Source organism: Cygnus olor, chromosome 2, assembly GCF_009769625.2.
Source record: "Cygnus olor isolate bCygOlo1 chromosome 2, bCygOlo1.pri.v2, whole genome shotgun sequence".
NCBI lineage: Eukaryota > Metazoa > Chordata > Aves > Anseriformes > Anatidae > Cygnus > Cygnus olor.
Genome location: NC_049170.1, coordinates 13481929 through 13497788, shown reverse-complemented (window position 1 = coordinate 13497788; position 15860 = coordinate 13481929). Strand labels below are relative to the sequence as shown.

At 50.5% G+C, this 15860-nt stretch overlaps 4 long non-coding RNA genes across 4 annotated transcripts; all 4 read left to right on the top strand.

Moving 5' to 3' along the window:
* Positions 1–1058: 1058 nt before the first annotated feature.
* On the top strand, positions 1059–1495 carry LOC121065644. The gene is made up of 2 exons (XR_005817218.1): positions 1059–1315; positions 1395–1495. It is a non-coding gene; the product is annotated as an uncharacterized LOC121065644 (long non-coding RNA).
* Positions 1496–2332: 837 nt separating this feature from the next.
* On the top strand, positions 2333–2649 carry LOC121065648. The gene is made up of 2 exons (XR_005817222.1): positions 2333–2469; positions 2549–2649. It is a non-coding gene; the product is annotated as an uncharacterized LOC121065648 (long non-coding RNA).
* Positions 2650–5412: 2763 nt separating this feature from the next.
* LOC121065643 lies at positions 5413–5781 on the top strand. Its single transcript, XR_005817217.1, has 2 exons — positions 5413–5601; positions 5681–5781. It is a non-coding gene; the product is annotated as an uncharacterized LOC121065643 (long non-coding RNA).
* Positions 5782–8291: 2510 nt separating this feature from the next.
* Positions 8292–8749, top strand: LOC121065639. Its single transcript, XR_005817212.1, has 2 exons — positions 8292–8569; positions 8649–8749. It is a non-coding gene; the product is annotated as an uncharacterized LOC121065639 (long non-coding RNA).
* The last annotated feature ends 7111 nt before the right edge of the window (positions 8750–15860 follow it).

Below are 15860 nucleotides of genomic sequence, written 5' to 3'. Positions count from 1 at the left end.
CTCTCTCAGGGGGTAGACAAAAGCCATAGAGTTATCCAAAAAATTTCCAGATGCATGCCTGGGAGGAGGCAAGGGTAGCTACAGGGCATGCAACTAATTCCTAAAGAGACCAAAGTTCTCCGCTACCAGCCCTGGAGGAATCCGGGGCTGCTATCAAGAACCAAACCTCTCTCAGGAGGTAGACAAAAGCCATAGAGTTATCCAAAAAATTTCCAGATGCATGCCTGGGAGGAGGCAAGGGTAGCTACCAGGCATGGACCTACCTCCTAAAGGGACCAAAGTTCTCCGCTACCAGCCCGGGAGGAATCTGGGGCTGATATCCAGAACCAAACCTCTCTCAGGAGGTAGACAAAAGCCATAAACTTATCCAAAACATGTTACAAAGGCATGCTCGCGAGGACGCAAGGGGAACGACCAGGCACGCACCTACCTTCAAAAGGGACAAGAGCTCTCCAGTACCTGCTGTGGACGAATCTGGGACTACTACCCAGACGTAAGGAAACACTATTTTACTGGGTCCCTAACACAGACGACACCATTTCTAAATCCACGGATTCCTCCTTCCTCCACACAAAGGGAACTGGGCACTCGTCAATACACCTGCCCTGGAGCGCTTCTGGATGCTGCATGAGTTTCTCTCTCCCTGCAATTCGGTAAAGAACACGCTGCAAAATGCCTGGCAGGAATCAACTCCCTGCTCACCAGCTACTTGTGCACCTTTCAGCTGGCCCACGATCAGCTGTTGGAACACGGAGTCGTGAGAAAAGAAAATTCTCAGCTATCTGCCCTGGAGGAATGTGAGGCTGCTATGCAGAACCAAACCACCCTGAGGAGTTATAAAAAAGTCAAGGAATAATCCAGAAAGTTTCTAAATGCATGCCCGGGAGGAGGCAGGGGTGTCTACCAGGCATGAAACTACCTCCAAAAGAGACAAAAGTTCTCACGTACCTGCCCTGGAAGAATCTGGGGCTGCTATCAAGAATCAAACCTCTCTCAGGGGGTAGACAAAAGCCATAGAGTTATCCAAAAAATTTCCAGATGCATGCCTGGGAGGAGGCAAGGGTAGCTACAGGGCATGGACCTACCTCCTAAAGAGACCAAAGTTCTCCGCTACCAGCCCTGGAGGAATCCGGGGCTGCTATCCAGAACCAAACCTCTCTCAGGAGGTAGACAAAAGCCATAAACTTATCCAAAACATGTTACAAAGGCATGCTCGCGAGGACGCAAGGGGAGCGACCAGGCACGCACCTACCTTCAAAAGGGACAAGAGCTCTCCAGTACCTGCTGTGGACGAATCTGGGACTACTACCCAGACGTAAGGAAACACTATTTTACTGGGTCCCTAACACAGACGACACCATTTCTAAATCCACGGATTCCTCCTTCCTCCACAGAAAGGGAACTGGGCACTCGTCAATACACCTGCCCTGGAGCGCTTCTGGATGCTGCATGAGTTTCTCTCTCCCTGCAATTCGGTAAAGAACACGCTGCAAAATGCCTGGCAGGAATCAACTCCCTGCTCACCAGCTACTTGTGCACCTTTCAGCTGGCCCACGATCAGCTGTTGGAACACGGAGTCGTGAGAAAAGAAAATTCTCAGCTATCTGCCCTGGAGGAATGTGAGGCTGCTATGCAGAACCAAACCACCCTGAGGAGTTATAAAAAAGTCAAGGAGTAATCCAGAAAGTTTCTAAATGCATGCCCGGGAGGAGGCAGGGGTGTCTACCAGGCATGAAACTACCTCCAAAAGAGACAAAAGTTCTCACGTACCTGCCCTGGAGGAATCTGGGGCTGCTATCAAGAATCAAACCTCTCTCAGGAGGTAGACAAAAGCCATAGAGTTATCCAAAAAATTTCCAGATGCATGCCTGGGAGGAGGCAAGGGTAGCTACAGGGCATGCAACTACCTCCTATAGAGACCAAAGTTCTCCGGTACCAGCCCTGGAGGAGTCCGGGGCTGCTATCCAGAACCAAACCTCTCTCAGGGGGTAGACAAAAGCCATAGAGTAATCCAAAAAATTTCCAGATGCATGCCTGGGAGGAGGCAAGGGTAGCTACAGGGCATGCAACTACCTCCTAAAGAGACCAAAGTTCTCCGGTACCAGCCCTGGAGGAATCCGGGGCTGCTATCAAGAACCAAACCTCTCTCAGGGGGTAGACAAAAGCCATAGAGTTATCCAAAAAATTTCCAGATGCATGCCTGGGAGGAGGCAAGGGTAGCTACCAGGCATGGACCTACCTCCTAAAGAGACCAAAGTTCTCCGCTACCAGCCCGGGAGGAATCTGGGGCTGCTATCCAGAACCAAACCTCTCTCAGGAGGTAGACAAAAGCCATAAACTTACCCAAAACATGTTACAAAGGCATGCTCGCGAGGACACAAGGGGAACGACCAGGCACACACCTACCTTCAAAAGGGACAAGAGCTCTCCAGTACCTGCTGTGGACGAATCTGGGACTACTACCCAGACGTAAGGAAACACTATTTTACTGGGTCCCTAACACAGACGACACCATTTCTAAATCCACGGATTCCTCCTTCCTCCACAGAAAGGGAACTGGGCACTCGTCAATACACCTGCCCTGGAGCGCTTCTGGATGCTGCATGAGTTTCTCTCTCCCTGCAATTCGGTAAAGAACACGCTGCAAAATGCCTGGCAGGAATCAACTCCCTGCTCACCAGCTACTTGTGCACCTTTCAGCTGGCCCACGATCAGCTGTTGGAACACGGAGTCGTGAGAAAAGAAAATTCTCAGCTATCTGCCCTGGAGGAATGTGAGGCTGCTATGCAGAACCAAACCACCCTGAGGAGTTATAAAAAAGTCAAGGAGTAATCCAGAAAGTTTCTAAATGCATGCCTGGGAGGAGGCAGGGGTGTCTACCAGGCATGAAACTACCTCCAAAAGAGACAAAAGTTCTCACGTACCTGCCCTGGAAGAATCTGGGGCTGCTATCAAGAATCAAACCTCTCTCAGGAGGTAGACAAAAGCCATAGAGTTATCCAAAAAATTTCCAGATGCATGCCTGGGAGGAGGCAAGGGTAGCTACCAGGCATGGACCTAACTCCTAAAGAGACCAAAGTTCTCCGGCACCAGCCCTGGAGGAGTCCGGGGCTGCTATCAAGAACCAAACCTCTCTCAGGGGGTAGACAAAAGCCATAGAGTTATCCAAAAAATTTCCAGATGCATGCCTGGGAGGAGGCAAGGGTAGCTACAGGGCATGCAACTACCTCCTAAAGAGACCAAAGTTCTCCGCTACCAGCCCTGGAGGAATCCGGGGCTGCTATCAAGAACCAAACCTCTCTCAGGGGGTAGACAAAAGCCATAGAGTTATCCAAAAAATTTCCAGATGCATGCCTGGGAGGAGGCAAGGGTAGCTACCAGGCATGGACCTACCTCCTAAAGGGACCAAAGTTCTCCGCTACCAGCCCGGGAGGAATCTGGGGCTGCTATCCAGAACCAAACCTCTCTCAGGAGGTAGACAAAAGCCATAAACTTATCCAAAACATGTTACAAAGGCATGCTCGCGAGGACGCAAGGGGAACGACCAGGCACGCACCTACCTTCAAAAGGGACAAGAGCTCTCCAGTACCTGCTGTGGACGAATCTGGGACTACTACCCAGACGTAAGGAAACACTATTTTACTGGGTCCCTAACACAGACGACACCATTTCTAAATCCACGGATTCCTCCTTCCTCCACACAAAGGGAACTGGGCACTCGTCAATACACCTGCCCTGGAGCGCTTCTGGATGCTGCATGAGTTTCTCTCTCCCTGCAATTCGGTAAAGAACACGCTGCAAAATGCCTGGCAGGAATCAACTCCCTGCTCACCAGCTACTTGTGCACCTTTCAGCTGGCCCACGATCAGCTGTTGGAACACGGAGTCGTGAGAAAAGAAAATTCTCAGCTATCTGCCCTGGAGGAATGTGAGGCTGCTATGCAGAACCAAACCACCCTGAGGAGTTATAAAAAAGTCAAGGAGTAATCCAGAAAGTTTCTAAATGCATGCCTGGGAGGAGGCAGGGGTGTCTACCAGGCATGAAACTACCTCCAAAAGAGACAGAAGTTCTCACGTACCTGCCCTGGAAGAATCTGGGGCTGCTATCAAGAATCAAACCTCTCTCAGGAGGTAGACAAAAGCCATAGAGTTATCCAAAAAATTTCCAGATGCATGCCTGGGAGGAGGCAAGGGTAGCTACCAGGCATGGACCTAACTCCTAAAGAGACAAAAGTTCTCCGGTACCAGCCCTGGAGGAATCCGGGGCTGCTATCAAGAACCAAACCTCTCTCAGGGGGTAGACAAAAGCCATAGAGTTATCCAAAAAATTTCCAGATGCATGCCTGGGAGGAGGCAAGGGTAGGTACAGGGCATGCAACTACCTCCTAAAGAGACCAAAGTTCTCCGCTACCAGCCCTGGAGGAATCCGGGGCTGCTATCAAGAACCAAACCTCTCTCAGGGGGTAGACAAAAAGCTCGGATAGCATGTGAAATACTTGCCATAGCCATGCCTGGGAGGAGGCAAGGGTAGCTACCAGGCATGGACCTACCTCCTAAAGAGACCAAAGTTCTCCGCTACCAGCCCGGGAGGAATCTGGGGCTGCTATCCAGAACCAAAGCTCGCTCAGGAGGTAGGCAGAACCGTAGAGATATCCAAAAAGTTGCTAAATGCATGTCCGAGAGGAGGCAAGGGTAGCTACCACGCATGGACCTACCTCCTAAAGAGACAAAATTCTCCGGTACCTGCCCTGGAGGAATCTGGGGCTGCTATCCATAGGTAAAGAAACACTATTTTACTCGGTCCTTGGCACAGACGACGTCATTTCTAAATCTAAGGATTCCTCCTTCCTTACTCCACAGAAAGACAAGAGGCCTCCTGTCAATACACCAGCCATGGAGCTCTTCTGGATGCTGTATGAGTTTCTCTCTCCCTGCAATTCGGTAAAGAACACGCTGCAAAATGCCTGGCAGGAATCAACTCCCTGCTCACCAGCTACTTGTGCACCTTTCAGCTGGCCCACGATCAGCTGTTGGAACACGGAGTCGTGAGAAAAGAAAATTCTCAGCTATCTGACCTGGAGGAATGTGAGGCTGCTATGCAGAACCAAACCACCCTGAGGAGCTATAAAAAAGCCAAAGAGTAATCCGGAAAGTTTCTAAATGCATGCCTGGGAGGAGGCAGGGGTGTCTACCAGGCATGAAACTACCTCCAAAAGAGACAAAAGTTCTCACGTACCTGCCCTGGAGGAATCTGGGGCTGCTATCAAGAACCAAACCTCTCTCAGGAGGTAGACAAAAGCCATAGAGTTATCCAAAAAATTTCCAGATGCATGCCTGGGAGGAGGCAAGGGTAGCTACCAGGCATGGACCTACCTCCTAAAGAGACAAAAGTTCTCCGCTACCAGGCCGGGAGGAATCTGGGGCTGATATCCAGAACCAAACCTCTCTCAGGAGGTAGACAAAAGCCATAAACTTATCCAAACATGTTACAAAGGCATGCTCGCGAGGACGCAAGGGGAACGACCAGGCACGCACCTACCTTCAAAAGGGACAAGAGCTCTCCAGTACCTGCTGTGGACGAATCTGGGACTACTACCCAGACGTAAGGAAACACTATTTTACTGGGTCCCTAACACAGACGACACCATTTCTAAATCCACGGATTCCTCCTTCCTCCACAGAAAGGGAACTGGGCACTCGTCAATACACCTGCCCTGGAGCGCTTCTGGATGCTGCATGAGTTTCTCTCTCCCTGCAATTCGGTAAAGAACACGCTGCAAAATGCCTGGCAGGAATCAACTCCCTGCTCACCAGCTACTTGTGCACCTTTCAGCTGGCCCACGATCAGCTGTTGGAACACGGAGTCGTGAGAAAAGAAAATTCTCAGCTATCTGACCTGGAGGAATGTGAGGCTGCTATGCAGAACCAAACCACCCTGAGGAGTTATAAAAAAGTCAAGGAATAATCCAGAAAGTTTCTAAATGCATGCCCGGGAGGAGGCAGGGGTGTCTACCAGGCATGAAACTACCTCCAAAAGAGACAAAAGTTCTCACGTACCTGCCCTGGAAGAATCTGGGGCTGCTATCAAGAACCAAACCTCTCTCAGGGGGTAGACAAAAAGCTCGGATAGCATGTGAAATACTTGCCATAGCCATGCCTGGGAGGAGGCAAGGGTAGCTACAGGGCATGCAACTACCTCCTAAAGAGACCAAAGTTCTCCGCTACCAGCCCGGGAGGAATCTGGGGCTGCTATCCAGAACCAAACCTCTCTCAGGAGGTAGACAAAAGCCATAAACTTATCCAAAACATGTTACAAAGGCATGCTCGCGAGGACGCAAGGGGAGCGACCAGGCACGCACCTACCTTCAAAAGGGACAAGAGCTCTCCAGTACCTGCTGTGGACGAATCTGGGACTACTACCCAGACGTAAGGAAACACTATTTTACTGGGTCCCTAACACAGACGACACCATTTCTAAATCCACGGATTCCTCCTTCCTCCACACAAAGGGAACTGGGCACTCGTCAATACACCTGCCCTGGAGCGCTTCTGGATGCTGCATGAGTTTCTCTCTCCCTGCAATTCGGTAAAGAACACGCTGCAAAATGCCTGGCAGGAATCAACTCCCTGCTCACCAGCTACTTGTGCACCTTTCAGCTGGCCCACGATCAGCTGTTGGAACACGGAGTCGTGAGAAAAGAAAATTCTCAGCTATCTGCCCTGGAGGAATGTGAGGCTGCTATGCAGAACCAAACCAACCTGAGGAGTTATAAAAAAGTCAAGGAGTAATCCAGAAAGTTTCTAAATGCATGCCCGGGAGGAGGCAGGGGTGTCTACCAGGCATGAAACTACCTCCAAAAGAGACAAAAGTTCTCACGTACCTGCCCTGGAAGAATCTGGGGCTGCTATCAAGAACCAAACCTCTCTCAGGGGGTAGACAAAAGCCATAGAGTTATCCAAAAAATTTCCAGATGCATGCCTGGGAGGAGGCAAGGGTAGCTACAGGGCATGCAACTACCTCCTAAAGAGACCAAAGTTCTCCGGTACCAGCCCTGGAGGAATCCGGGGCTGCTATCAAGAACCAAACCTCTCTCAGGGGGTAGACAAAAAGCTCGGATAGCATGTGAAATACTTGCCATAGCCATGCCTGGGAGGAGGCAAGGGTAGCTACAGGGCATGCAACTACCTCCTAAAGAGACCAAAGTTCTCCGCTACCAGCCCGGGAGGAATCTGGGGCTGCTATCCAGAACCAAACCTCTCTCAGGAGGTAGACAAAAGCCATAAACTTATCCAAAACATGTTACAAAGGCATGCTCGCGAGGACGCAAGGGGAACGACCAGGCACGCACCTACCTTCAAAAGGGACAAGAGCTCTCCAGTACCTGCTGTGGACGAATCTGGGACTACTACCCAGACGTAAGGAAACACTATTTTACTGGGTCCCTAACACAGACGACACCATTTCTAAATCCACGGATTCCTCCTTCCTCCACACAAAGGGAACTGGGCACTCGTCAATACACCTGCCCTGGAGCGCTTCTGGATGCTGCATGAGTTTCTCTCTCCCTGCAATTCGGTAAAGAACACGCTGCAAAATGCCTGGCAGGAATCAACTCCCTGCTCACCAGCTACTTGTGCACCTTTCAGCTGGCCCACGATCAGCTGTTGGAACACGGAGTCGTGAGAAAAGAAAATTCTCAGCTATCTGCCCTGGAGGAATGTGAGGCTGCTATGCAGAACCAAACCACCCTGAGGAGTTATAAAAAAGTCAAGGAGTAATCCAGAAAGTTTCTAAATGCATGCCTGGGAGGAGGCAGGGGTGTCTACCAGGCATGAAACTACCTCCAAAAGAGACAAAAGTTCTCACGTACCTGCCCTGGAAGAATCTGGGGCTGCTATCAAGAATCAAACCTCTCTCAGGAGGTAGACAAAAGCCATAGAGTTATCCAAAAAATTTCCAGATGCATGCCTGGGAGGAGGCAAGGGTAGCTACCAGGCATGGACCTACCTCCTAAAGAGACAAAAGTTCTCCGGTACCAGCCCTGGAGGAATCCGGGGCTGCTATCAAGAACCAAACCTCTCTCAGGGGGTAGACAAAAGCCATAGAGTTATCCAAAAAATTTCCAGATGCATGCCTGGGAGGAGGCAAGGGTAGCTACAGGGCATGCACCTACCTCCTAAAGAGACCAAAGTTCTCCGGTACCAGCCCTGGAGGAATCCGGGGCTGCTATCAAGAACCAAACCTCTCTCAGGAGGTAGACAAAAGCCATAGAGTTATCCAAAAAATTTCCAGATGCATGCCTGGGAGGAGGCAAGGGTAGCTACCAGGCATGGACCTACCTCCTAAAGAGACCAAAGTTCTCCGCTACCAGCCCGGGAGGAATCTGGGGCTGCTATCCAGAACCAAACCTCTCTCAGGAGGTAGACAAAAGCCATAAACTTATCCAAAACATGTTACAAAGGCATGCTCGCGAGGACGCAAGGGGAACGACCAGGCACGCACCTACCTTCAAAAGGGACAAGAGCTCTCCAGTACCTGCTGTGGACGAATCTGGGACTACTACCCAGACGTAAGGAAACACTATTTTACTGGGTCCCTAACACAGACGACACCATTTCTAAATCCACGGATTCCTCCTTCCTCCACAGAAAGGGAACTGGGCACTCGTCAATACACCTGCCCTGGAGCGCTTCTGGATGCTGCATGAGTTTCTCTCTCCCTGCAATTCGGTAAAGAACACGCTGCAAAATGCCTGGCAGGAATCAACTCCCTGCTCACCAGCTACTTGTGCACCTTTCAGCTGGCCCACGATCAGCTGTTGGAACACGGAGTCGTGAGAAAAGAAAATTCTCAGCTATCTGCCCTGGAGGAATGTGAGGCTGCTATGCAGAACCAAACCACCCTGAGGAGTTATAAAAAAGTCAAGGAGTAATCCAGAAAGTTTCTAAATGCATGCCCGGGAGGAGGCAGGGGTGTCTACCAGGCATGGACCTACCTCCAAAAGAGACAAAAGTTCTCACGTACCAGCCCTGGAGGAATCTGGGGCTGCTATCAAGAACCAAACCTCTCTCAGGAGGTAGACAAAAGCCATAGAGTTATCCAAAAAATTTCCAGATGCATGCCTGGGAGGAGGCAAGGGTAGCTACAGGGCATGCAACTACCTCCTAAAGAGACAAAAGTTCTCCGGTACCAGCCCTGGAGGAGTCCGGGGCTGCTATCAAGAACCAAACCTCTCTCAGGGGGTAGACAAAAGCCATAGAGTTATCCAAAAAATTTCCAGATGCATGCCTGGGAGGAGGCAAGGGTAGCTACAGGGCATGCAACTACCTCCTAAAGAGACCAAAGTTCTCCGGTACCAGCCCTGGAGGAGTCCGGGGCTGCTATCAAGAACCAAACCTCTCTCAGGGGGTAGACAAAAGCCATAGAGTTATCCAAAAAATTTCCAGATGCATGCCTGGGAGGAGGCAAGGGTAGCTACAGGGCATGGACCTACCTCCTAAAGAGACCAAAGTTCTCCGGTACCAGCCCTGGAGGAGTCCGGGGCTGCTATCAAGAACCAAACCTCTCCCAGGAGGTAGACAAAAGCCATAGAGTTATCCAAAAAATTGCCAGATGCATGCCTGGGAGGAGGCAAGGGTAGCTACAGGGCATGGAACTACCTCCTAAAGAGACCAAAGTTCTCCGCTACCAGCCCGGGAGGAATCTGGGGCTGCTATCCAGAACCAAACCTCTCTCAGGAGGTAGACAAAAGCCATAAACTTATCCAAAACATGTTACAAAGGCATGCTCGCGAGGACGCAAGGGGAACGACCAGGCACGCACCTACCTTCAAAAGGGACAAGAGCTCTCCAGTACCTGCTGTGGACGAATCTGGGACTACTACCCAGACGTAAGGAAACACTATTTTACTGGGTCCCTAACACAGACGACACCATTTCTAAATCCACGGATTCCTCCTTCCTCCACACAAAGGGAACTGGGCACTCGTCAATACACCTGCCCTGGAGCGCTTCTGGATGCTGCATGAGTTTCTCTCTCCCTGCAATTCGGTAAAGAACACGCTGCAAAATGCCTGGCAGGAATCAACTCCCTGCTCACCAGCTACTTGTGCACCTTTCAGCTGGCCCACGATCAGCTGTTGGAACACGGAGTCGTGAGAAAAGAAAATTCTCAGCTATCTGACCTGGAGGAATGTGAGGCTGCTATGCAGAACCAAACCACCCTGAGGAGTTATAAAAAAGTCAAGGAGTAATCCAGAAAGTTTCTAAATGCATGCCTGGGAGGAGGCAGGGGTGTCTACCAGGCATGAAACTACCTCCAAAAGAGACAAAAGTTCTCACGTACCTGCCCTGGAAGAATCTGGGGCTGCTATCAAGAATCAAACCTCTCTCAGGAGGTAGACAAAAGCCATAGAGTTATCCAAAAAATTTCCAGATGCATGCCTGGGAGGAGGCAAGGGTAGCTACCAGGCATGGACCTACCTCCTAAAGAGACAAAAGTTCTCCGGTACCACCCCTGGAGGAATCCGGGGCTGCTATCAAGAACCAAACCTCTCTCAGGGGGTAGACAAAATCCATAGAGTTATCCAAAAAATTTCCAGATGCATGCCTGGGAGGAGGCAAGGGTAGCTACCAGGCATGGACCTACCTCCTAAAGAGACCAAAGTTCTCCGCTACCAGCCCGGGAGGAATCTGGGGCTGCTATCCAGAACCAAAGCTCGCTCAGGAGGTAGGCAGAACCGTAGAGATATCCAAAAAGTTGCTAAATGCATGTCCGAGAGGAGGCAAGGGTAGCTACCACGCATGGACCTACCTCCTAAAGAGACAAAATTCTCCGGTACCTGCCCTGGAGGAATCTGGGGCTGCTATCCATAGGTAAAGAAACACTATTTTACTCGGTCCCTGGCATAGACGACGCCATTTCTAAATCTAAGGATTCCTCCTTCCTTACTCCACAGAAAGACAAGAGGCCTCCTGTCAATACACCAGCCATGGAGCTCTTCTGGATGCTGTATGAGAGTCTCTCTCCCTGCAATTCGGTAAAGAACACGCTGCAAAATGCCTGGCAGGAATCAACTCCCTGCTCACCAGCTACTTGTGCACCTTTCAGCTGGCCCACGATCAGCTGTTGGAACACGGAGTCGTGAGAAAAGAAAATTCTCAGCTATCTGACCTGGAGGAATGTGAGGCTGCTATGCAGAACCAAACCAACCTGAGGAGCTATAAAAAAGCCAAAGAGTAATCCAGAAAGTTTCTAAATGCATGCCTGGGAGGAGGCAGCAGTGGCTACACGGCATGAAACTACCTCCAAAAGAGACAAAAGTTCTCACGTACCTGCCCTGGAGGAATCTGGGGCTGCTATCAAGAATCAAACCTCTCTCAGGAGGTAGACAAAAGCCATAGAGTTATCCAAAAAATTTCCAGATGCATGCCTGGGAGGAGGCAAGGGTAGCTACAGGGCATGGACCTACCTCCTAAAGAGACCAAAGTTCTCCGGTACCACCCCTGGAGGAATCCGGGGCTGCTATCAAGAACCAAACCTCTCTCAGGGGGTAGACAAAAGCCATAGAGTTATCCAAAAAATTTCCAGATGCATGCCTGGGAGGAGGCAAGGGTAGCTACCAGGCATGGACCTACCTCCTAAAGAGACCAAAGTTCTCCGGTACCAGCCCTGGAGGAATCCGGGGCTGCTATCAAGAACCAAACCTCTCTCAGGGGGTAGACAAAAGCCATAGAGTTATCCAAAAAATTTCCAGATGCATGCCTGGGAGGAGGCAAGGGTAGCTACCAGGCATGGACCTACCTCCTAAAGAGACCAAAGTTCTCCGGTACCAGCCCGGGAGGAATCTGGGGCTGCTATCCAGAACCAAACCTCTCTCAGGAGGTAGACAAAAGCCATAAACTTATCCAAAACATGTTACAAAGGCATGCTCGCGAGGACGCAAGGGGAACGACCAGGCACGCACCTACCTTCAAAAGGGACAAGAGCTCTCCAGTACCTGCTGTGGACGAATCTGGGACTACTACCCAGACGTAAGGAAACACTATTTTACTGGGTCCCTAACACAGACGACACCATTTCTAAATCCACGGATTCCTCCTTCCTCCACACAAAGGGAACTGGGCACTCGTCAATACACCTGCCCTGGAGCGCTTCTGGATGCTGCATGAGTTTCTCTCTCCCTGCAATTCGGTAAAGAACACGCTGCAAAATGCCTGGCAGGAATCAACTCCCTGCTCACCAGCTACTTGTGCACCTTTCAGCTGGCCCACGATCAGCTGTTGGAACACGGAGTCGTGAGAAAAGAAAATTCTCAGCTATCTGCCCTGGAGGAATGTGAGGCTGCTATGCAGAACCAAACCAACCTGAGGAGATATAAAAAAGCCAAAGAGTAATCCAGAAAGTTTCTAAATGCATGCCTGGGAGGAGGCAGCGGTGTCTACCAGGCATGAAACTACCTCCAAAAGAGACAAAAGTTCTCACATACCTGCCCTGGAGGAATCTGGGGCTGCTATCAAGAATCAAACCTCTCTCAGGGGGTAGACAAAAAGCTCGGATAGCATGTGAAATACTTGCCATAGCCATGCCTGGGAGGAGGCAAGGGTAGCTACCAGGCATGGACCTACCTCCTAAAGAGACCAAAGTTCTCCGCTACCAGCCCGGGAGGAATCTGGGGCTGCTATCCAGAACCAAAGCTCGCTCAGGAGGTAGGCAGAACCGTAGAGATATCCAAAAAGTTTCTAAATGCATGTCCGAGAGGAGGCAAGGGTAGCTACCACGCATGGACCTACCTCCTAAAGAGACAAAATTCTCCGGTACCTGCCCTGGAGGAATCTGGGGCTGCTATCCATAGGTAAAGAAACACTATTTTACTCGGTCCCTGGCACAGACGACGCCATTTCTAAATCTAAGGATTCCTCCTTCCTTACTCCACAGAAAGACAAGAGGCCTCCTGTCAATACACCAGCCATGGAGCTCTTCTGGATGCTGTATGAGAGTCTCTCTCCCTGCAATTCGGTAAAGAACACGCTGCAAAATGCCTGGCAGGAATCAACTCCCTGCTCACCAGCTACTTGTGCACCTTTCAGCTGGCCCACGATCAGCTGTTGGAACACGGAGTCGTGAGAAAAGAAAATTCTCAGCTATCTGACCTGGAGGAATGTGAGGCTGCTATGCAGAACCAAACCTCTCTCAGGAGGAGTTATTAAAAAGCCAAAGAGTAATCCAGAAAGTTTCTAAATGCATGCCCGGGAGGAGGCAAAGAGAGCTACCAGGCATGGACCTACCTCCAAAAGAGACAAAAGTTCTCAGGTATCTGCTCTGGAGGAATCTGGGGCTGCTATCCAGAACTAAACCTCTCTCAGGAGGTAGCCAAAAAGCCTTCAAGCCATGCCAGAACCGTTCCAAATGCAAGCAGGTGAGGAGGCAAGGGTAGCTACTGAGCATGCACCTACAGACCCCTGCTGTCTGGGGCTGATCCCCTTGGGTTCGTGGACATGCTGTGCGGTGGCACTCAGCATGATTTACTCCAGAACCTTCCCTGGTTTCATAGGCACACTGATAGGCCTGTAATTTTCCACATGTTCCCTCTTTCCCTTCTTGAGCGGTTCGCCAGGACTGCTGTAAAATTACTGCAAGAGGCTTGTTGTGGAGAATGGTCAGCCTATTGGTGTCGCTGATAAGCACCGACTTTTGGCAAGGGGGCAGCTGAGGAGTTTGTTTCCTTTTGTCTCTTCCACAAACTTGGTGGATGGAGGCCCGTCCGCTTGGGAGGAGAGCTTTCTGAAAGAGGGAGTCTTGAGGAGGCAGGATGGTCCCCTTTTGCCAGCAGCACAGAATCCTGAAGGCCACGGTACCCGCAGTGAAACCTTCAGCTTGTGCATTTGTAAAATAGGAATAAAAACAATATTTATAGAATATGAAAGTTAACCCCCCGGATATGATAAGAAGCTTAATGAAGTACAGGCTAGGCATACAGGACTCTAGTACTGAACACTCCACCCAAATCATGCTCAATATCACCGCAGGGCAGGGCAAAGATCAGGCTAGGATATAACACAAAGAGGAAAGTGTAGAAAAACTGTCTGTGTTAGGAAGAAGCGTTCCAGTCAGCATGAGTTAGGTAAAGAGAGTGAAAAGTTAGAAAAGAGTGGGGGCAGAAAGAAGAGACTGGAGAGCTAGAAGGGGCAGTTGATGGGCTGTGCTGCTTCTCTTCCACCAGGACAGGGATGCCTTCTTGGTAAGCTCTGCGCCTTCACCTTTTGGTGAGAAATACCTGTGACACCGTTCTCCTGGCACTGCTGTCATACATTAGCGGTATTGCAGTATTGTAAGTGTATTTCTAAACAGCAATTCCAAATCGCTTCTGTCTGTCGCCTTGTTAAATGTTTTCAGTTCCACAAAACTGTCTCAGTGAAATTCCTTGGCAGGGCCCCAAACAGTCAAAAGTTTGCCTCTGAAAAGTACCCTTTAACACAACAGTAAAATTGGTACAGTCAGCAAGAAATGCTCCAATGCTGTTCCGCAATACCTTGTTCCCATGATGGCCCAGCTTTGGAGTAGCCTGCCTGTTCCCCTTCTTCCTCCTTCCTTCTCTGTGCAGGAGTGCCTTTCCTTTCTAAATGACCTGACTTTATGCATCCATTGCATATAGGGGTGACTGATATTGGCACAGGTTGGTTCTCTGGCCCAGCCATGGGGCCTGGCACAGGGCTTGGAGTTTTGTTGATTGCAGCTCAGTAAGCATAGGCCAAGCCACATTTTCTTTGTGGTAGTTTCTTTGGAATGACCAGGGTGAAGACACACCTGTTTCAAGCATTCTAACAGCTTTTTAGGCTTCAGCACTTGTTCAGGGGTGAAGTTCCAAAATACTGGAGGTGCCCACTGCTCCAGGTGCCTGCCCATGTCCTCCCACACTCCCTGCCACTCATAACTCTCCTGGCCTGGGGCAGATCTGTGGGTGGTGTTCTTAAGTAGTTGTTTAACCTTAAACAGAACCCCTCTCTTAAGGAGAGAGGCCGAGGAACTTGCTGCGCTCAGAGGCCACCCCCTGAAGCAGCCCGATTTGGCTGGAGGTGTCAGCCACCGCTGGGGCAGATGGTGCAGGCCCCCAAGGGAGCTGCAGCCTCTGCTCCAGTCTGAGTGCCCACCGTTCTGCTGAGAGGCCCAGGCAGGAGAAGTGCCCCCAACCAGTGCCGATGGTCACCAAGCAGTCCCTAGCTGCTGAGGTGTCTGCGCTTGGGCCTCCCCCTGTGCCCGCAGAACGGCCTCCTTCGAAGAGGCACCCTTCCTGCACCCTCCCACATGCACGGCTGCGCAACCTGTCTCACCATGCCCAGGCTACCGGCCCTGCTCGCAGTGCTCCTACTCACCATCACTCCTTAGGGCTGCCTTTTCTGGGGCTGGGCGTGGCCACCAGTGCTCCTATCCCATCCCATTTCACTTGTTGCAGGCTCAGACTGGACAAATGAAACCTACCCTGTTGACTTTTCTCATCACTTTGTGATCCAGGATAAGTCCTAGCCAGGACTTACCCCCTGCCAAAGGGGTATGGAGAAGGTTGTGGAACCTACAATTCCAGGCTGTATTTGCTGCAAAATTACGGATTGTTACTACATCAAAATGCCTTTCAATTCACTCTCATTATCGTACAATCATGGAATCATAGACTGATTTGCTTGGAAGGGACCTCAAAGACTTTAAGATTCCCACCCACCTGCCATGGGCAGGGACACCTCCCACCAGACCTGGTTGCTCAAAGCTGCATCCAGCCTGGCCTTGAACACTTCCAGGGAGGGGGAATCCACAGATTCTCTGGGCAACTTGTTCCAGTGCCTCACCACATTCTGAGCAAAGAACTT